The sequence below is a fragment of the Lytechinus variegatus genome, chromosome 8, assembly GCF_018143015.1.
Source record: "Lytechinus variegatus isolate NC3 chromosome 8, Lvar_3.0, whole genome shotgun sequence".
Lineage (NCBI taxonomy): Eukaryota > Metazoa > Echinodermata > Echinoidea > Temnopleuroida > Toxopneustidae > Lytechinus > Lytechinus variegatus.
The window spans coordinates 15,215,895-15,239,684 of record NC_054747.1 but is presented as its reverse complement, the minus strand read 5'-3'; the positions used below and the strand labels follow the sequence as shown (position 1 = coordinate 15,239,684).

The window sequence follows — 23,790 nt, the reverse complement described above, 5'->3', positions numbered from 1 at the left end:
TCCAAAAAGCATAATACTGAAAATTTCATCAAAGCCGGATGTAAAATAAGAAAGCTATGTTTTTAAAGTTTTGCCTAATATCACAAAACAGTTATATGCACGCCCTGGTCGGTATGCAAATGAGGAGACTAGTGACGTCATCCACTACTTCTTTTGTATTTCATTATATAGAAAAGGGAATATTCTATTTTTCTCCTCATTGTCAAGTGAAACTATTAATTTCCCCCTAAACATGTGGAATTAGCATTGATTAAAACTATATGGTTCAGTCGAGTTGGTCCTTACTGTCAAATCTGTAAGAAATGAAATATTGTGTAATTCAAACAATAAGAAACAAAATAAATAGTGAGTGAGTGACATCATCGACTTTCTCATTTGAGTTGTCCATATCACCGTTTTATGAAAAATAAGCGTCCAAACTTTTTTATTTTACATCCGATTTTGATGAAATTTTCAGCGTTTTGCTAGTTTGATTTTTCTGGGGTGGACTTGACCTTTAACGCTATATACCCTATTCTAAACCTATTCTTAAACTATAACATAAAACCCTATTGCAACCACATAACCCTAACGCTATGTCTTCGAAGAAATAAAGCCGGAACAATTGTCGCCGGAGCAACTGTCGTGTCACCGCATAACGGAAAATTTATTTACCAGTCATTTTACTCCAGTGTTAAAATTACGGTGTTAGTTAAACACGTATCCATAGGTGTTTAGTTTAGTACAATTCATTACAGCACCTTAAGTTGCTATTTTAACCCTCCTTTATTTTGAAAGTATAAGATATGATTTTGACGCCTAAGGGATTGACGTGTATATAGCACATCAAACTGGTGTCAGTTTAACACCCTATCAATTGTTTTACAGTGTGTATATGTCGTAGGTCGCAATAGGTCACTTCCAAGAAGTACAAGGGGCACAACAGATTCATGTTCACTTGTCTTTATTTGTCCATCACAAGACAAAAATAAAAGAAAAAAAACCCTGCAAGATATAAAGCAAGGCCATTGTAAGTATACAATCAAATAATGGCATTAATACATAATGATTCATCTTATTCTTAATTACTAAGTATATGACAAAGACACCAGATGATGCCAATTACACTATAAAAGTTAAGTGTCTATCCTTTAGTAAATATCCTACAAAATAAGCATACTGTTGAAGTGTATATTATGGATAATGCTATAAAAACAGCATTACAAAAATAGAAATATATTTCTGAATTCAAAATTATATTAAATGCGTCAAATTATAATTCAAGTTATGGATGCTTAATTCCTTGCAGTTAGCCTGCCTAACCATCCTTATCCTCGAATGTTTGTAACACTAACCAAACCTGAAGAATGGCAGACAAAGAGACCATCGTCATTATCCTCTCAATCAAAAATGACATACAAATCCCCTCAAATTGTAAAGCCTCACTAACTACACTCTTCAATGGCATCTCAAAATACCTCAATCAAAAGGACAGCATCCATAAGTCAAATCGGTTTCCGCACAAGAATTCATTTAAAGTTTTTGAAATGTACTCTATATTTATCTCAATTCTGATTTCAATTTAAATCAATAAAATCAATACAGTACAAAAATAATATTGTACACCATGCACATAATTAGAATGTAGATCTTAGACCACGCCCAAATATAATGCAACAACTTACCCAGGATCAACACCCACTCGTCCGTGATCGTAAACCAACACTCCACACTGGCTGGATTCAGTTCCAGTGTAGAAATTACTTGTACTGCTGTTAAACAAAGAACAAATCCAAAATTACTAACTCGTCTTACATACTATATTACTTTTTTCATGCTAGCATTCCATTAAAATAATTTTCTCTGTATCAAGACAAAGACTTCTATCAGTTTCAACTTGATAAAATCCACCACTTAACATTAGAGACTGAAAATAAGACAACTAACCATTACAGTTATTTATCCATAATTGAAATTACTATAACAATTGTCCTAAAATTATATCAATCCTCATGTCTCAAGAGCCATAACTCATTAATCACAATATGCTCAATAGCTCTTTCATAATTTTTAACTAAACAATTCATACCACAGACCTTTCCAAATCTAACATGTTTGTGTACATGTCCCACATATACAAATCTGTGTCACTTAATAATACTTGTTTGGAAATCAGTGAGTCTTGTCACAAAATAATTCCATCCTGATACTCTAATATGACTAACATTCACTACCAGTACAAATAACATTTCAAATTAAATGTACGTACCACACTTCGGAAGATCTAAAGTGTTGGGAATCACCGGCAACGAACTTTCACCCACAAAATGTGATGCTACGCTGATGCAAGCTCAAGAAGGAATGAATCCCGATAACCTGCCCGATGCTACAGGTATTCTGCTCACATCACCAACCTAACTGTATCACTACGCCTTGCATCATTAAGACCTTCAATCTTTCACCTTCAACAGTCTTTCTAGATACCTATTTACAATGTACCTTTTAGCTAATTTGCACATCTTCTGACCATTAATTGGTTAACAAAATAAAAGTGCCTATGCTGTTGCTTAGTGGAACTAATTTATCTTTTACAGGAGTATCGCTCACTGATTAGTCTTCAGTCATGAACACGAGACAAAAGTCCAGCTGTGACTAATAAAAAAAGGAATCCAAAGAACCCTAAACTGATTTGTTTTCATTCATAAAAACCAGATGGATGCGATTCTTAGTCATGTTTAACAAAACAAGGAATCCAACAACCTCGCAACCCAGATGACACGTCCTATTGAAAACAAACTTTGCATAGCCAATCCCTAAAATTTCTTTGAGGACGCCAAATCGAGCTTCAAATATCTTTATCTATAGAAGGAAATACTTTGGCTAAAACTCAACTTTCCACATATATTTTGACTAGTGTCCAACACAACTCACTGCAGTACGGTCTCTGTTGTAAAAATTTTCTCCCTCATTCACTTTAACAATATAGATTGAACTTGGAGCTGGGTTTCTTGGACAATACCAGGCCAGCGTCCCTTTGTCAGTATTATGTTTATTTTCATATATCCTTTTCAATAAGTGCAGCAGTGCTTGTCATTTCTTTTCATATTTCCGTCTCACTGAGTGCAAAACTAAATGATCATAAACCTGTACATGGGGCGGTGGCTGCGGAGTGCACTAATCATGTTCTTGCTATTACACAGTAATGCACCAAACATGCCAAAAGTTAGCGGCCGCTACTTTACTGAGCGCCATTTTGAAACATTGAAAGGTCTCTGTCTAGTAAGACGCTTTTATAGTGCCATTTCTTGGCCTTGCCACTGTTCTGCTATGGTTACGTTTCCGAGTGGAAACTGTAATAGTTTTGCTGCCAATCAACTTGGGTAAGAGGACAACATTTACTATATTGTGCTGACTTTTAACAGATTTATAACACGGAAATGATTGAAATGCAAATCTCCCAAAGTTGCCTATTCAAATTAAGTGCTTAATTTTCATAAATTTCAGTTTTGCAGAGTGTAGCAGGCCATTAAGCTGCGATTAAAACTTTGTTTTCCTTTGGAAAGAAAAGGTCATGGTGATATAGATGTCCATAATTGAGGAATGTTTGATTTGATTTAAAGATGTTTGATATAAATTTTAAAGTTTTATGAAAATGGTGTATGATTTAGTGATTCAATCTTGAAGATAAGTATAGCGCAAGGCCAAGCTTATGCTATGTCACATTTCTCCTACGGCGAATCGAAAACAGCCGCTTTATTTATTTTTGCTCAAACCACACATGGTACAAAAAATGTTAAAATGGCTGTTTTCGCCTCGCCGTACAGCAAATTTGACTGAGGTATTATCCTTAAATTGTTGTGCTCACTCTGAACGTAAGGACAGGCAACACCCCAACACCACTTAAATCCGAAAGATTTAGAGTGAAGTACAATTCATAGATCTTATATCACTTTGCTGTAAGTAATTCAGCATAATTATGTTACAACTCTGCCTAGGGACACCGTATAAACTCCTTTCCTCTTTGAAGTTGGAGACGTTTTCTTGTAGGTGACCACATATATTTGGTATGATATTAGAACCTTGTATCTCAAATTTGTAAAAAAAAAACAATAATAAAGCTCACAAACTTCTGTTTTGAAGTTCTAAAGATAGTTGCCTTAGTGCTATACTTATTTATATATATATTTGTATACTTATATATTTTTCTAATTAATTGGAAATCCATGAAAACTGAGTGGTAATAGGTTAATCGATATATCTCTTATACACAAAGTGAAAAAAAAACTGTCAAAAGGTTCTTGCTTCGTGGTCCGCTGACGGAAGGATTTGAAAATCGCGTTGCTCCCAGCCATTGGTGGAAAAACAACAAAACGTCTCATCACGCATGGAGACTTGGACAATATTTGATCAGTTTGAAAATAAACTTAGTTGTACTTTGCTATGTATGCAACGTTGTACTCTTTGAACTTTGATTCATCAAATGTACCAAACAATTGCAAAAATTACAAAATAGAGCTTGCAGAATAATACTCAAAATTAATCCGCATAAATATATATCAAACCATGTACTGTCCATTAACCCTTAAACTGGGAATCATTAAAATCAAGGCGTATAAAGCATACTATTTCAATGGTGTATAAGAGTCTGAATAGTCTTAGTGCGCCTTACTTCAATAGTATATTTCGGTTTCTAGTCATAAATATTCTCTCCGTTCTGATGAAAATCATTCTCTCCCTAAACCACTGAAAATGACCACTGAATACTGCAAAAGAATATTTTCAAACAGGGGTACGACATATTTTAATGAATTACCACGTGATGCTAAATGTTCTGGTTCTTATAGTTCATTTAATAACGTAATTAATAACCACATCTTAAATTGGATCTGACTGTACATTATTCTCTGTTGCTCAATTCCTCTGCATTGAAACGTAGGGTGTGTTAACGTAGGAGGGGGGGGGGGCTAGATGTTATGACCGATTAGTTTTATTTCTTACTGTTTTGGTATGTTATTTTTATATTGTGTATAATTTATTTTTTGTGTAATTTTCTTTTATGCTATCTGAGGGCCTCGGTAGACCAGCAGCACCATTATTGATGCTGCTGAGTAGGGCCATCCTCCCGTTTTCTATTTATCAATTCATATGTATCATTTTATATGTATTGTTATCTGTTTTTAATGGAAATAAATTCAATTCAATTATGATACATTGTTATAGACTCTAAAACGCTGAGTAAAGCTTTCCCAGAAGGAAAAATCAGTTCCACTGGACTAGTTAGACAAGTATAATTCTAACTGGTAACTCTGGAAATTGGAACATCGGTTTACTGGTCTAACTTGTCATACTGGTCCAGTTAAAGTTTTACTGGTCCAGTTAAAAATTAAACTGGTCTTGAAGTACTTGAATATTATACTGGTCCAGTTAAAAATTAAACTGGTCTTGAAGTACTTGAATTTTATACTGGTATTGTTTCTGGTGGTTGTTACTGGTCTCACTGGTCTTCATACTGGTCTCACTGGTCTTCATACTGGTCTAACTGGTCCTGAAACTGGTCGAACTCGTCCTCGTACTGGTCTTGCTGAATCAGTTTATTACATGGATTTGGTTTTTTATATACCATGGCCAGTGAAATGTGATGGAAAAGATAGTTAGTAAATTGATCTTTCTGCTGTTATTTTGAATGTGATGTATGAAATTACACATTTTCTTTAGTTTACACACTTATTTTGAAGGTTTTCAAACAACAATGGGTGCTATTGCAAGGATATTCCATTATAAATCCTGATTTTTATTTAAAAAACAGGAAATATGCAAATGAGGTAAACCACGTGATCAGCATCATAAGAATTACTGGTATTACTGGTCTTGACCAGTTTAATTTCAAACATTGAATTACTTTAGACCAGTTGACTATATATCAGAGGAATACATTGCTTTGATCTTAATCATAATTAGAGGAAATAATTATTTTAATGTTAATATCAATACTTGATAATTATGATAATAGTAATAATAATAATTACAATATCAATAAATATAATAACAGTAATAAGAATGATTACAACAATGATCATAATAACCACAATGATAATAATTGTGATAATCATAAGAGCAATGATGATAAAAATGATAAATAATGATAATGATAATAAGTTTCTCTGAATTGCAAGATTCATTTTTCAGAATTTGTTATTAAATGATCTGACTTGAAAGTCATTATTTATTGGACCAGTAACCAGAATGCAATTATTTGAACTGGTCTCCAGTTCATTTTTACTGGTCCAGTTAAAATCAATTGGTCCAGTAAATTAAACATATACTGGAAACCAGTAAAAATCTACTGGAAACCATTTATTGGACCAGTAACACCAGTTTAATGAAAAAGAATTTAACTGGTATTACTAATTGCTTCAACTGGAATGCAATTATTGGAACTGGTCTCCAGTTGATTTGTACTGGTCCAGTTAAAAATCAACTGGCCCAGTAAAAATATAGTGGAAACCAGTAAAATTATACTGGAAACCAGTAAAAAAAATTACTGCTCTAACTGGTTTTTCCTTCTGGGTTACTCAATATTGGGTAGAAAGAGAAGAAGCATGTTTGATGGATATTTCTTTTTTTTATTTTATCCTATATTGTGCTATTTTAACGCAACATTAGGTAAAATTTACTAAATATATTTTAAGCAACCAACATGCATGTCTCCATTTTACCCAATACTGGGTAAACCATTTTTTAGAGTGTAATTATTTGAGGTTATCATTGTATATATTACGTATAAAAATGTTCATGTCAAGTGAAACAAATTAATTACTGAATTCAAATTTACATGTGTACAGTCATGTACATGAAATATGAGACCGTCCTCAAAGTAGTATAATGTTTCGACAACAATTTCTGAGCCCTTTCAACAGACATCAAAAAGATGTCCAGGATGTAAAATTAAGGGAATTAAAACAAAAATCATACACTACACTTCTATTTCATTTTTTTATGCAGAACACCAATTGCATAGCAGAGATGGCCGACGATCGAACAGAGGATCCTACGTTGCTAAATAAGGTAGAAAGATATCAACTCCCTTGGTTCAAACAAAGAACATTTTGGGTTAAGGATATATGCAAACCGTCAAAACAAGATCAATTAAAAACATGGAGTAATCGAATTAGGGGATTATACGGATTTAGCTTGTGTTAAAGCTAAATTACAGTAGTTGCAGTAAAACACTGATTTCGTGAGAAAGTCTGTAAAACCAAGGTTAGTATTACTATATCATCGTCGATCTAGATCTGGTACAGTTGCATAAACTGAACTTCGTGATCATAAAATATAAGCTGAAAAAGAATCACACTGAAGATCGCCAACACAGATAGGCACACGTGGGACAGTATATAATATATTGCTTGACTAAATGAGACCCGACGGAAGTGCCCGAGTCCGCGCTTATTTTGCTTATTTCTCAGCAATTACACAATTTCTTTCAGAATCATTTGGCACATATTATTTATTCATATAAACAGACACTCTGATGGTCAATATATTGGATTATGTAAAAACTCATTTTGAGATCGTGGCCAAAACTGGCATTTATCTCCCGCGGGGGCCACTTTTATTCACGAGTGGATACCATGCGCGACCATGGGGTCTCGAAAAACAACTTTAACACGAAATTTCCATATTCTGAAAATGCACCCCTTAATAAGTATTTAAAACAAAACGATACTCTTGGCAAATATTCCCTGAAATGAACCCCTAAACAAGTACAGGAATGTTTTATTGTTACGGGTCCTTCGGTCGTCGCGGCTTTACCTTATTTGGTTTAATACGACCCCACTTCTACACCTCGCGCAAATCGGACTCTAAACACGAAGTGATCGGGCAAAAAGTACATTCTTTATAAAACATTTTAATTTTGTTTTATCACCCCCGCAAATTTGACCCTAAACACGTAATTTTCCTAGCGAAATAGATACCCTTTTTTCATTATTTTTGTGTTTTTGACACCCTTATCAAGTACATGTAATGTACGTAACGTGTCCTATCGTGAAAAAGACATCCTTTTACATGTTTTTGGGATTGCGCATGGTATCCACTCGTCAATGTTAGTGCCCCCCCCCCCCTTTATCTATAAGACTGACATTTTACTGTCCCCGCATGTGGAGGATAACAGTATAGCGCTTCGATAAGTCATTACAAAATTTTCTAGACTTTCCTTGCTGCGTAAGATATATAACGCATATTTTAATTTCTGTTATGCCCTTTTCAGTTGAAAGGGGTACAGGTATTCGACAAGTCATCGAGGGAAGTGGTTGGTCCATCAAAGGTATGTGTGTAAATATGCCTTCAAGCATGCATTCTTTGCTATCAAGAAAAAATAAGTGATGTGGGTAGGACGAATCCCTAAGAGTTAACATTCCAGTTTCTTAATGGAATCTCAATAATGCTAAAGCAGGTGTATCTTGATAGGCAATGAGTGCATGATTATAAATCCAAAATACAGATCTATTTAATCATTATATTATAATACTACATGAAGAGTCAATCTCTTCCAAATAATGTACATTTGCCCCTTCATTTTCTCCGTGTTTTCTCTCTTTTCATTATAACTTTGGGAAATCATAGAATTGTCGTACCACCCGCTTATAGCTTCGTATCTGTATAAACTAAAAAAAGGACTGCTTTGCACAGTATTAAAACAAATTGTCCGCATAATACACACATGGAAAATGGTTCCATGACAATTGCTCCTCTCTAAATTCCGCACAAAAATCGAATGACCCTGTTGCAACCCTCACCCTAAGCCTGTATCTTAGTCGAGATTAAACCTGGAGCAGTTGTCGCAGGAGCAAATGTCGAGTCACCGTGGAAAACACCCTGCCCTGTGGCGTTTTTTTCCCAGCACTTACTAAATTTTATATAAATACACAATTATTTAGTCAGACAACACCTCATGAAGAACTATGGAACAGAATATATCGTGATTTCCAACGCATCGATCCGCTCGACGAGTGTGGCGTGATCGGTAAACCGATGTGCCATTGTGAGTTTACTATACTTAGGCTTGAGCATGTTGAGTGAGGGATCCTATCCGAAGTAAGATTTCGGGCTTAGTCATATTTGAACAATTGAGCACTAAATATGGAACTTGGATACAAAATTGACAAATGCCTATGCCAAATGGAGCGTTGTGGCACAGTGGATTAGTCTGCTGACTTTCAAACAGAGGGTCGTGGGTTCGAATCCCAGCCATAGCGTAATTTCCTTCAGCAAGAAACTCATCCACATTGTGCTGCACTCAATCCAGGTGAGGTGAATAGGTACCCGTTAGGAAGAAATTCCTTGAAAGCTTGAGCACCTAGGCAGCTCAGCTAAAGCCGGGGTAATAATAACAGGGCCCGCGGGTAGAACAATCCTCGAAACAGAAGTGGCTACCCTGGGAAAATATAACTATATTACTATTATTATTATAATTATCAATATTACATAGGTTATATAGATTCGAATCAGTGATAGGTCAATACACAATCGCGTGACCATAGCTGAGAGGATTGCATTTGTTATATTCCAGGTTTTGACGTCACCTCAGTGAATATAACTGCGTTGTATTGTCAATTGCAGCATTATATTCACTAACGTGACGTCACTCGCTGCTTACAAGTTGCGTAATAAGTTAGTTTGATGTACCCCTAATGTTAACACGTCGATTCCATGAAGAACGCGCTTGATGTATTTTCAAAATATTTTCTATTATGACGTAGATGGATCAGAGCTGTAGCAAGAATTTCGGGTTAGAGCCAGATGATGAGTTCTATCTCTGATGGCGAATCCACATAGACTATATAACATAACAGATATTGCCTGGTCTATTGTTTTAATAAATAACATTTCGACTCCCCTACAAAGCTATATTTTTTCGCGCTTCGGGCAAAATATAATCCCTTGGGAAAAATATAACTCCGCCGGGGAGAGCAAATGTTATATTCAAACTCTAGGTAGGCAATATCTGTATATTATTATTACTGACTCACAAGAAAAGAATGATCATCATCATCATGGTGGCAATTTAAGAATGTGTTATTTAGTCTGTGAAACTAGAGAAAACTATTTGAATAAGAAGAATAGGATAAAAAAATACCCGGGGGGCACTCAGTATATAATGCACAGTGGGTATGTGCCGCGGAGGGGACCCCCATAGTACACCCAAATTTCCGTTCCAAGGCATAGCATTTTTGTCTTATTGAGAAAAAAACAAAGAAAGCCGCTCCAAGGCATAGCATTTTGTTCTTATGGAGAAAAAAGAAGAAAGAAATCCGCTACTTAGCTTCCCATATTTTTCGTTACGCCGTTCCGGTTGCATTGATCTGCTGCAATTTTGGTAAAAAGCGGCCGCCGAGTGTTAAGGCCCTAAACCGCAAATTGCACCTAAACCGCAAATCGCCGCCTAAGCTTGTAGAAAAAAAGTATTTTTGAAACGAAGGACCTTGGATGAGTGGTTTCACTCCCCTGGTAACATTTAGTATTAAAGTTTGAATTTTTTGAAAATAAGCTACTATTACTACTACTACTACCACTACTACTACTACTACTCCTACTCCTATACTACTACTACTACTACTACTACTACTACTACTACTACTACTACTACTCCTACTACTACTACTACTACTACTACTACTACTCCTACTCCTACTACTACTCCTACTACTACTAAAACTACTACTACTACTACTCTTACTGCTACTACTACTACTCTTACTGCTACTACTACTTCTACTACTGCTACTCCTACTACTACTACTACTACTACTACTCCTACTCCTACTACTACTCCTACTACTACTACTACTACTACTACTACTGCCCTTTTTACACAGGATTTTCTTAACCCCGGACTATCGCTAACCCCGTACTATCCTTAACCCCGTACTATTTTTTTTCCTTTTCACACATGCCAAATTGTTATTGCTAACCCCGGATAAGGAATGCTTGCTTTTTACACACGAAACTCGCTAACCCCGGACTAGTGCTTCACTCGTACACTTTTTACACACGCTACAATTTCCTTAACCCCGTACTATTGGTGGGGCCAAATTGCCATTTAGCCCCACCTATAGTACGGGGTTAAGCTTTCGTTTTACACATGCGATCTTAACCCCGTACTATTGCTCTTAGCACCGCAATTGGTGGGATAACCCTGCTTTTTTGCAGGGCCAAATAATCCCGTACTATAGGTGGGGTTAGCCCACTTTGCAAAAACGCTGTGTAAAACGAAAGTGGGCTAAGCTTAACCCCGTACTATAGGTGGGGCTAAATTGCCATTTAGCCCCACCAATAGTACGGGGTTAAGGAAATTTTAGCCTGTCTAAAAAGGGTACTACTACTACTACTACTACTAAAACTACTACTACTACTACTCTTACTGCTACTACTACTACTCTTACTGCTACTACTACTTCTACTACTGCTACTTCTCCTCCTACTACTCTTACTGCTACTACTACTTCTACTACTGCTACTTCTCCTCCTACTACTACTACTACTACTACTACTACTCCTACTCCTACTACTACTCCTACTACTACTACTACTAAAACTACTACTACTACTACTACTACTCTTACTGCTACTACTACTTCTACTATACTGCTGCTACTACTACTACTACTACTACTACTACTACTACTACTACTACTACTCCTACTACTACTCCTGCTATACTACTACTAAAACTACTACTACTACTACTACTACTACTACTACTCCTACTCCTACTACTACTACTAAAATTACTACTACTACTACTCCTACTACTACTACTACTACTAAAACTACTACTACTACTACTACTCTTACTACTTCTACTACTCCTACTTCTGCTACTGCTACTCCTACTACTACTACTACTACTACTACTCCTACTTCTACTACTACTCCTACTACTACTACTACTACTACTAAAACTACTACTACTACTGCTCTTACTGCTACTACTACTTCTACTACTGCTACTGCTACTACTACTACTACTACTACTACTACTATTTCGTACTGATTATGACTATAATAATATGAGTACATGGCTTCATATTGTATTAAAGTTTTAAAAAGATTATAATAAATATTTAAAAATTTATTTATAGCGATTCTTTCTTTATTTTCCGCCTTTCATTTCTTCCCTTTTCCTTTTCCTTTGCTTAAACCTACAGGCGTTAGATTATACTAGGGGAGAATTAGGGATACACAAAAAACACACAAAAAAAAACGGCACTATGTACAGCCCAATTAAGTTGCCCAACTCCCACCATAACCAAGAGTCCAAAACCAACAAACAAGAAGAACAATAATGATAGCCTTTTAGGGCCCCATGGGAGACCAACTTTATGTTGAATGAGCACCCTGGTAAAATATTTAAATAAATAAACAAATAAATAAATACGTGTATCAACAAAGGGATCAACAACAATATTTCTCATAAAAATGAGATCAGCGCCCTAGTTCTAATTTCTCACTCTTCAACCTCTATCCTTCTGCGATTTATGTTTGCCGCCCTCTGTGTTCACGCCTCTTACGCGCACACGGTCCTTGTTAAAGGGAAGTTCACCCTGACAAAAAGTTTATTGTAAAAATAGCAGAAAAAATAATAAAAAATATTGTCGAAGGTTTGAGAAAAATTCATCAAATAATTAAAAAGTTATTAGAATTTCAATTATTTGATTTGTGACGTCATATGCGAGCAGTATTCCTACATAGCGAATGGTAAAAAATCAATGAAATGTCATTTTCTCAAAAAATTGAAAATGGTTTTCACTCTAACTTTTGTATATCAATAGACAAATCATTTCACACCCGATCATGAAAAGAAAACAAAATTAAGTCATCAGGAACCATACAAAATTTGAAATTCATACATTTTATATTACATAACACATGGGGCAGCTGCTCGTTTATGACGTCACAAATCCAAAATTTTGAACTCTAATAACTTTCTTACTCTTTAACGGATTTTCCTCAAACCTTCACCAATATTTTTTACTATTTTTTCTGCTATTTTTACAACAAAGTTTTCTTCAGGGTGAACTTCCCCTTTAATATTCTACATGCTTAGGCGGCAATTTGCGGTTTAGGTGCAACTTGCGGTTTAGGGCCTTAACAGACGACTGTTAAGGCCCTAAACCGCAAATTGCATCTAAACCGCAAGTAGTTTTAGTAGTAGTAGTAGTAGGAGGAGTAGTAGTAGAAGTAGGAGTAGGAGTAGTAGTAGTAGTAGTAGTAGTAGTAGTAGTAGTAGGAGTAGCAGTAGCAGAAGTAGGAGTAGTAGAAGTAGTAGTAGCAGTAAGAGTAGTAGTAGTAGTAGTTTTAGTAGTAGTAGTAGTAGTAGTAGTAGTAGTAGGAGTAGTAGTAGTAGTAGTAGTAGTAGTAGTAGTAGTAGTAGTAGTAGTTTTAGTAGTAGTAGTAGTAGGAGGAGTAGTAGTAGGAGTAGGAGTAGTAGTAGTAGTAGTAGTATTAGTAGTAGTGTAGTAGCAGCAGTATAGTAGAAGTAGTAGTAGCAGTAAGAGTAGTAGTAGTAGTAGTTTTAGTAGTAGTAGTAGTAGTAGTAGGAGTAGTAGTAGTAGGAGTAGTAGTAGTAGTAGTAGTAGGAGTAGTAGTAGGAGTAGTAGTAGTAGTAGTAGGAGTAGCAGTAGCAGAAGTAGTAGTAGCAGTAAGAATAGTAGTAGTAGTTTTAGTAGTAGTAGTAGTAGTAGTAGTAGTAGTAGTAGTAGTAGTAGTAGGAGTAGTAGTAGGAGGAGTATAGTAGTAGTAGTAGTAGTAGGAGTAGCAGTAGTAGAAGTAGTAGTAGCAGTAAGAGTAGTAGTAGTAGCAGTAAGAGTAGTAGTAGTTTTAGTAGTAGGAGTAGGAGTAGTAGTAGTAGTAGTAGTAGTAGTAGTAGTAGTAGTAGTAGGAGTAGTAGTAGTAGTAGTAGTAGTAGTAGTAGTAGTAGTAGTAGTAGTAGTAGTAGTAGTAATAGTAGCTTATTTTCAAAAATTTTCAAACTTTAATACTAAATGTTACCAGGGGAGTGAAACCACTCATCCAAGGTCCTTCGTTTCAAAAATACTTTTTTTCTACAAGCTTAGGCGGCGATTTGCGGTTTAGGTGCAATTTGCGGTTTAGGGCCTTAACAGCCGAGCGCTGTCCGACCATCGTCTCTGCCCGTGCGCACCCGGCGGAGGCCGCACTAGCTGTATCATGCACGCATCCCGGTTCAATAGGGGTGCATACGCACGTACTCACATGCTGGCGATCCATTCCAAGGACCCCCGTTTTCACAAAATTGTCGTTCAGAAGCCCGTTCCGAGGACCCTCCTTTTTACAATAAACCCGCTCCAAGGCCCCCGTTTTTTGTCTCGCCCGCGGCACACCCCTACCACTTTTTTGGTCGAGTGCCTCCCCCGGGAAAAAATAAGAGCAAAGGTGCTTGTGGCTGCCGCCCTTTATCCTCGATAAACGGACGGAGTTTTGTCAAAATACTCTCACTCCAAAAGAAATGTATTCACAGACTTTGGAGTGGCTTATGTGGAACTTTATTTATCTGTCATCCCATGGTCCAAAATCCGAGATAAAATACTGAAAACGAAACATATATATACATTTTGAAATACCCATTCAAACATTCCACGAATAGTTACACTCTATTTGTAAAAACCGCATAGATTCGTAATTCCGAAGCTTCGTAATTCCGAAGGTTCGGTTATTCCGAAGGTTCGTATTTCCGAAGGTTCGTATTTCCGAAGGTCCGTAATTCCGAAGGTTCGTCAATCCGAAAACGAAATAAGGTTCGTAGTTCCGAAGGTTCGTCAATCCGAAAACAAAATAAGGTTCGTAATTCCGAAGGTTCGTCAATCCGAAAACGAAACAAGGTTCGTAATTCCGAAGGTTCGTCAATCCGAAAACGAAATAAGGTTCGTAATTCCGAAGGTTCGTCAATCCGAAAACAAAATAAGGTTCGTAATTCCGAAGGTTCGTCAATCCGAAAACGAAACAAGGTTCGTAATTCCGAAGGTTCGTCAATCCGAAAACGAAATAAGGTTCGTAATTCCGAAGGTTCGTTAATCCGAAAACGAAATAAGGTTCGTTAATCCGAAAATTGAATAAGGTTCGTATTTCCGAAAATGAAAATTATTCATTTTGTTAACAAACACGGATAATAATAATAGCTGGGAGAACAGTTTTCAGAACTGAAGTGGCTTCCCTGGGTAAATAATATAATTTTTATCATTTTAGGCCTACATGAAATTTCCAAAAGTTTGAGCACGTGATTCGCTGGCAGCATCTCACAAGGATGCCCTTTTAACAGTAATTGACCAAATAGGCGAATTTTACATTTTCCCCAAAACCGCTTGCTCGCTACGCTCGCAGAAATGAAACGTAATATATAACTTACCAATCAGAGATCACTTAATTTTTTGCTCAACTTAATTACTACAAAACACACAACCTCTTTACACAGATGATAATCTTATGGCGAAAATATCCGTTTGCACCAAAATGCCCCTATTGGCCCCCTTTTTGGCTCCCCCCAAAGGAAAATACGTTCCGCCGCCACTGGTTGAAACACGCATCGTCTTCATGGCTAACTGCAAAAAGTTCTTAAAATGTCCCCTTTAGATCAGGTCAGAGCTTATATTTAAAATTTCTATTCGCGCTTCTTGCTCGCAGTTATTATCTAGTTACATAGGCATCTCGTTTTGAAGATCACAAACATATTACCCATCATATTAAAAAAATATAGCTCGCGCTCGCATTATTTAAAAAGGGTTTATCATGTTATTACATATTTACTTTATTTTATAAGTATAAAGCTAATTATTGACCGTTAGGACTACCCTTCCAAAAAACAAACAAAAATCAACTTTAAGCTGCCGATCGAGGAAAATATGGCCGAAAAAATTGCCCCCCCCCCATTTGACAAAAGTTGGATCCGCCGGGAGGGAGGCAGGGGGCACTTGCACCCCAAAAATGAAATAAAAAACAGGGAAATGCATATTTTTCCAAAAATGGGAAAGATCCTTTTTCAAAAATAAATATGCTGTTTTTCATGTTTTCGAAATAAAATACTTTTTTTAAAGTAAAGTTTTCAGGCTGGAATATTGCAAATTTTCAGCTTGCGCTTCGCACTCTCAGTTATTCGATTGGTGAAATATGTATCCTAAAAAGGTCACTAAATTCTTTCTTTAAGATTCCTTTTCTGGTCAGTATGTTTAAGCTCGCGTATTGCGCTCGTGTTAATTCTTTAGTTAGATGTACATATTTTTAGTGACAGCAGAAATCTGCTCGGATTTTTAAAAACTTATTTCCATTTTTATCAAAATACCCTTAAGTTTTAGCTTGTGATTCACGCTCGCAACACCTCGCGATAATGCCATTTAAAGAATAATTGACCCCCGAATTGAGTTTTACAACTTCACATTTGATTTTTTTTACCAAGCCGCTCGCTCATTATACTCTCTCCCGAAAAATAAAGGCTAAATATACATTTTGCCATAATAAGAAGTCATTTCAAAAAAGATTTTTTTGATAATCTTAAGGTGAAAATATCACCAAAGTGCCCATTTTGACGTATGAGTTTCATTTTTTGGCTTTACCCCCCAAACGAAAATTCGTTTGGCCGCCCTTGCCTTCCCATCCTCATAACAATTGAACGGCAAGTGTCCACCCCCCCTTGCCTCTGCCTCTGCTTTCCCGGTTTTCATTTTATGGATTATAAACGAACCTTATTTTGTTTTCGGATTAACGAACCTTATTTTGTTTTCGGATTAACGAACCTTATTTTGTTTTCGGATTAACGAACCTTATTTCGATTTCGGATTAACGAACCTTATTTCGTTTTCGGATTAACGAACCTTATTTCGTTTTCGGATTAACGAACCTTCGGAAAAACGAACCTTATTTCGTTTTCGGATTAACGAACCTTATTTCGTTTTCGGATTAACGAACCTTCGGAAAAACGAACCTTATTTCGTTTTCGGATTAACGAACCTTCGGAAAAACGAACCTTATTTCGTTTTCGGATTATCGAACCATCGGAAAAACGAACCTTATTTATGTTTCGGATTAACGAACCTTCGGAACAACGAACCCTATTTCGTTTTCGGATTATCGAACCTTCGGAACAACGAACCTTATTTCGTTTTCGGATTATCGAACCTTCGGAATAACGAACCGTCGGAATAACGCCACAAATGTTCGGATTAATGAACCCTTTTTCGTTTTCGGATTAACGAACATCGAGGTATAGGCAATTTACGTGTTTCGGAATTACGAACCTTCGGAATGAAGAACCTTCGGAATTACGAAGCTTCGGAATTACGAAGTGTAACCGTAAAAACAATCTAAGATTAAAACTATAAAATTATGTAAATAATGACTAGAAATACAGAGAACATATTAGCATAACTCAAATACTTAACATGTAGTAGGATATCGTGTTACTCCTTTAAAACCAAGTTTCCCTGTACTACCAAGGAACATAATTGTGAAGAATTTAATCACTCTACTAATTGTATCTGAATTAAACATGATACAGATAACTATCAGTAAACATGTAACACCAATATGGTCTTGAAAAGTAAATATCATGATATCCAAATCTATCCGAATATATACCATAACATAGGAAGATAAGTGCTATATACCAAAAGAAATTTATAATTCAAGAAAGAAAATAAAGTATAATTATACTATAAATCTATATATATATATTCTTGTATCTTGGTCTCAACTATCAACAGTTAGATCTAGAGTAAAACTTATAAGCAACCTTACCAATTTGAGGCTTTAAGACAAGGACACTTGGTTTCAATCAATACAAGAAATATCTTGACGTTCAACTGGAGTTCTCTCTTAAATGTCTTTACTACGAACTGAAGTTTCTTGGCTTTTTGCATCTCTATTTAAAGGTTCTGAACTTCTGGTTAAGCCAGACTGCTCATAAGACAGTCTAAGTAGAAGTTACAAGGAAGCTGGTACTACCCAGTGCTCTTTACATAACAAAACAATGAACTTAACCATTCCTATTCAATCATAACAATAAAGGGTGGATCTAAGATTTGCTCTATAGAACTATAGTCCGGGGGCTGGGAGAGTTTATTCAGCTGGTCGGGTACAAAAGGTTAGATGGTCCCAAAATGTTGGCATGATATCAGAGGGCGAGAAAATGTGTTGCATATCCTATACAGAAGGCCCAGAGGGCCCCATTTTTGTCGGCCATCTTGAATTTTTCATGAAAATTAATTATTTTCCTATTTTTGCACAAAAAAATGAAAAATATCAAATAAATACGCATTTCAGATTGATTTAGACAGTAGAAATTGATTGCAAGTGTTTTTAGGACACTCCGGTTAATATTGTTTGAAAAATATAAGAATTTATGCCAAAATGTCATGTTTTTAGGCAAAAATTTGCATGTGCATTGAAATCTTTCTGTTTTGTCATTAATAACAGCAATCAATGCAAAATATCAGAATTCAACACGAAAGAGAATATATTAAAGGCATATGCTAACGTTGTAGACATGTAATTTAAAAAAATCAAAGGAGAGATGAAATATATACATCAATGCCTTTCTGTCAACCTAAAAACTCTGAAACCAACCAAAAATTTGAAAGAAATACTTTTGATACGTTATAAATGAAGATTTTGTGTAATTTCTATCGTGCCGATAATAATTACTACACATAAGTGTATGGATGAAATTAAGATGATATTTCCGGTCATTATATATTTCACTTTTTTGAAGCACTAAATAATGATTTTCGGACGCGATTTTTTTCTGGGCTTCATTTTTGTAACATATCACAGGCGTAGGCGACAATTGGGACCTCGCAGCTCTGATTTTTTTTAAGTCAAATCAATGTTAGCAAATGCCTTAAACGAGAACATTGATATGCTTCATGACAGTATTAATGTCATAATATGATAATATGTGATAATATGACACCAAAAAGCAACCTCCGTCATTAGTCACCTAGTGATACCGATTTCAATGCGCTCGCTAGCTTGCCTTTCAAAAGAGTACATTGGATTCAATCGGTCTTGCTCCGCATTTGTTGGTGTGACTAGCACGCATTGATGTATGTAATGAGCGTTGCGAAAGAAAAGTGTACATTACATGTATGGCTATGAGGGCAAAGGGCGTTTTTTTTTTACATATTTAAAGCAACTTTTATGTTCATGAAACCTCTTTGAAAAGTTAGAGGAGGAATTGCTCTGCATGTCGCAAGCAATTACATTCGGACACTTTCAAACATAGTCTCGCAAGAGCCTGTCGACGGTACCCCACCCTTATCCGAAGCTTGACTACTAAAATATCTTGCCTTTTGGAGCTCTCAATGTGGCAAAATGATGCCTCGGTGAGGTAAAAAACAACTTTTTTTCTTGAAGTCACTTGGAGACGAAAGAGTAGGCTTTTCTCTATCAGCTACATTTGAAGGAACCCTCACTTAAGTGAGGGCACAAAAAAGCATACCCTCTAAGGGGGCTGCCCCAAGTCACCCATTCCCTTTCGTATTTTGCCCATTTCTTGAAAAATTCGTCATTTTGGAGCCCCATTGATGGAAAATGTGTTTCTACTACGTAATGAAACCACTTTTATTGTTTTAAACTTGCAGACAAAAGAGTAGACTTTCTTCTGTCTGTTATATATAAAGAATTACTGGAAAGTGGAAACCACCCCCATCAGTGGGATGCCGAAAACACTATCCCCTTTTTCCGTGTTTTGCAAATTTATGGAAAAATCTGCAATTTTGGAGCCCCACTGAGGCTAAAGGGTGTTTCTGCTAAAAAGCAATAAATGTTCTTGTCTTAAAACGGTACCACATGAAGACGAAAGTGTTGCATTTCCTCTATCAGTTACATACATAGAGGTACTGATACAGCAAAACCTACACCCGGCAGGTGCTCCTGAAATTACCCCATCCCTTTTCTGTATTTTACCTTTTGATTAGAAAATCTGCGATTATAAGGCCCATATTGAGACATAAAGATGTTCCTTCTGCTATGAAGTAAAACCACTTTTATTATTTTTCTACTCCCCTGGGCTTTGGGAGGAAAGAGTGGGGGTTTTATATACATCGACGCCTACCCTCTTCAGGGGCTGCCGAATATTAAGTCACCTCATCCTGTTTGTCCATTTAGTCTAATTATTAGGAGATCGTCATTTTGAGGCAAAGGGCGTTTCTGATATAATAGAAAAATCACTTTATTTTGTTCAAACCACCTGGAAATTAAAAAGAAGTTTTTTTTATTTATATCAGCTTCATATAAAAAGATGCTGGCACATCGACGCCTACCCTCTTCAATTTCTCCAAATTGGCATATTTTTGCCATCATAATTGGCAGAATACAGGAAGGGGGCAGGTGACTTCAGGAGTCCCCTGAGGGGGTAGGCTTCTATGTGCCAGCACTTCCTTATATGTAGCAGATAGAGAAAATATTACTTTTTCCTATATCCAAGTGGTTTTAAGACAATGAAAGTTGTTTGCAAGATAGGAGGAACATCTTTTTGCCTCAATATGGGCTCCAAATTCGGAGATTTTCTAATAAAAAGGTAAAATACAGAAAAGGGGTGGGTAAATTCAGGAGCCCCTGGCGGGGGCAGGCTTTGATGTACCAGCACCTCTTTTTATGCAACTAATAGAATAAATACTATTCTTTTGTCTCCAAGTGGTTAAAGACAATGAAAGTTGTTTGCAAGATAGGAGGAACATCTTTTTGCCTCAACATGGGCTCCAAATTCGAAGATTTTCTAATAAAAAAGGTAAAATACAGAAAAGGGGTGGGTAAATTCAGGAGCCCCTGGCGGGTTTAGGACTTCTTTTGATGTAACTGACAGAAGGCAACTCTTTCGTCTCCATGAGGTTTTAAAAAAATGAAAATGGATTGCTTTTTAGCAGAAACACCCTTTAGCCTCAATGTGGCTCCAAAATTGCACATTTTCCCATAAATTTGCATCCCACTGACGGGGGTGGTTTCTATTTTCCAGTAATAACAGATAGAAGAAAGTCTACTCTTCTGTCTTTAAGTGGTTTAAAACAATAAAAGTTGTTTCATTACATAGTAGAAACACATTTTCCATCAATGGGGCTCCAAAATGACGAATTTTCCAAGAAATGGGCAAAATACAAAAAAGGGAATGGGTGACTTTGGGCAGCCCCCTTAAAGGGTAGGCTTTGTTGTGCCCTCACTTTTTTAAATGTAGCTGATAGAGAAAAGCCTACTCTTTTGTCTCCAAGTGATTTCAAGAAAATAAAAGTTGCTTTTTTACCTAACCGAAGCATCATTTTGCCTGTATCACTATAGTGTGACTAATGACGGAGGTCGCTTTTTGGTGTCATTTTATCGCAATATCGGCGAATGCATTTGGATGTATTTTCCCTATATCTAAGCAAGTTTAGACATTAATACTGTCATGAAGCATATCAATGTTCTCGTTAATATATTCCCTTTCGTGTTGAATGCTGATATTTTGCATTGATTGTTGATATTAATGACAAAACAGAAAGATTTCAATGCACATGCAAATTTTTGCCTAAAAACATGAAAATTTGGGAATAATTCTTATATTTTTCAAAAAATATTAACCGGACTGTCCTGAAAACACTTGCAATCGATTTGTACTGTCTAAATCAATGTGAAATGCGTATTTATTCAATATTTTTCATTTTTTTGTGCAAAAATATGAAAATAATTGATTTTCATGAAAATCAAGATGGCCGACAAAAATGGGGTCATCTTGGCCTTCCGTTCAGGATATGACCCGGCAGCAACACATTTTCATGACCTCTGATGCCATGCCAACATCTTGGGACCATCAAACCTTTTGTACCCGATCAGCTGAATAAATTCTCCCAGTCCCCGGACTACTAGCTTTCTGTACCTATACTGTAACACATAACCTGCCCTATGGGATCTCATGTAGAAAGATATGAAGAAAATGCTAGAATGCAGAATGAAAAATCTAGTGGAATATGAATTTAAACAACATATATAAAAAAATATATACAGCATTAAAATTGCAAAGAATTCCCTGCACACTGCTGCAGTGACAGTTCTCTTTCATCGGCCGAGGCTAATTTTTGTGAAGCCAGCAAATGATATATATTGACTAGAAAAGGAGATTGTATTTTAAAGAGCAAAATGGGTCAATGCGGAAATTATAGTCAGGTCCAGATAAAAAAAATGCGCTCAGAAAAAGTGCTTTAGGCATTTTGTGTTAATGCTGATTTATCAATTGTTTAAAGGTAATTCAGAGGTGCTGAATCCAAAAATGCTGTTTGCCAAACTTGATTCCGATTTTTTCATCCTTAAATTAGCAACAACAAAAAAATGGCGGCATTTTGAATGTAGTTTCTTATATTAAACAATTTTATGGGTGATTATATTCAGAAATCGGGGTCTATGCTTTATTTTTCATACCCAGGGTTGCAAATACAATGCGTCCGAGTCATTCGTCAGCCATCTTTAATTCCAAGATAGATGCCATGATTCACAGCTGTTGATTGATAAATAATATGGCCAAATGTTCGAGAGTTTTGGGGCGATGCTGGCATTATCACAATATGATATCTTTAACGTGTCCGCCATGTTTTCCTCGCCTGCTTAGCAGAAGCAAGACATGGACGTCGCTTTTCCGACAGTGGCGATGACCTTGGCGGCGGCGAAGTCAATATCAAATCTTAACCGAGGTTAAGTTTTTGAAATGTAGTAACTTTTACGGTATATATGTATATTTCATGAAACTTAGAAAGTCTATTCAGACAGGTTATATAGTTACAAAAGGTCGTCAAGGGTACCGGTAAATCATCAAAATCAATATAAAAAAACTTTCAAGGCAAATAATGAGTCAGGACATGATTACAAGACAGTCAGTGAGTGTGTCAGAGAATTCAAGATTACCTTCCAAAATAGCGTCTCTAATGGACGTAGTAACTTTGAAATGGTCCAAATTCATATAATATGATATCTACCCGGTAGAAACAACTTTGGGGTCTACCGAGAAAAAAAAATTAAGCATAAAGAATCATGGTTCCAAAGGGGAAAATTACATTGGAAAAATCTCAAGGTTCATCAATGGTGCAGTTTTGCAAAAAAATAAGATGATTGCTTTAAAAATAGCTGCTGTTTAAAAAGGAAAATGTGGCTGCAAAGTGCATATACTATCTATCTAGAAGCATATTTGTGTCTTTCTCATGATGTCAAAGAGTCAAATATAGGTAAAGACGAATTACAGGGATACACTGTTGTCCATTTTGTCAACAAATTGAAGAACGCTCCAGAATTCACATTCGAATTGGCCACCATTGATATAAAATGACAATATTTTCTATCCCATCTAGTGCCACTATTTTTGCTCTGTTTTTAAGACTCATGTTTTTCAGACACATGAAAATATTGTTTACAAGAGTTAGTGACATAATCAAATGGTGGTGCAACACAATCAGTAAACACCCGAAAAAACAAACTTAAAAATAAGGTATAATTTCACCTATAAAGTTCCATAAATTCCTGATTTTGAAAGCCATCTTTGAGTAATAGGCAAAATGGACAGCTTCATACTATTGTAACTAATCAAAAAGTAGTATTCACCCTTGAAACCATAGTGTAGACAACAAAATCATATCTTTCAGATGGATTCTAAATGGATTATGTCAATTTTTAAGTATCAGCAGTAATTTTAGACTCCTTTCTTGGAAACCATCTTGGATTTTTAACCATACAGGACCATTGATTGCCCTTGTAACTTATCCTGAATGCATTACTTGACAATTTTGG

At 36.1% G+C, this 23,790-nt stretch overlaps 1 long non-coding RNA gene across 1 annotated transcript; it reads right to left on the bottom strand.

Annotated features, from left to right (window-relative positions):
* Nucleotides 1–876: 876 nt before the first annotated feature.
* LOC121420728 lies at nucleotides 877–2,534 on the bottom strand. The gene is made up of 3 exons (XR_005970810.1): nucleotides 2,249–2,534; nucleotides 1,665–1,751; nucleotides 877–984 (listed from the first exon to the last, which is right to left on the bottom strand). It is a non-coding gene; the product is annotated as an uncharacterized LOC121420728 (long non-coding RNA).
* Between the last annotated feature and the right edge of the window lie 21,256 nt (nucleotides 2,535–23,790).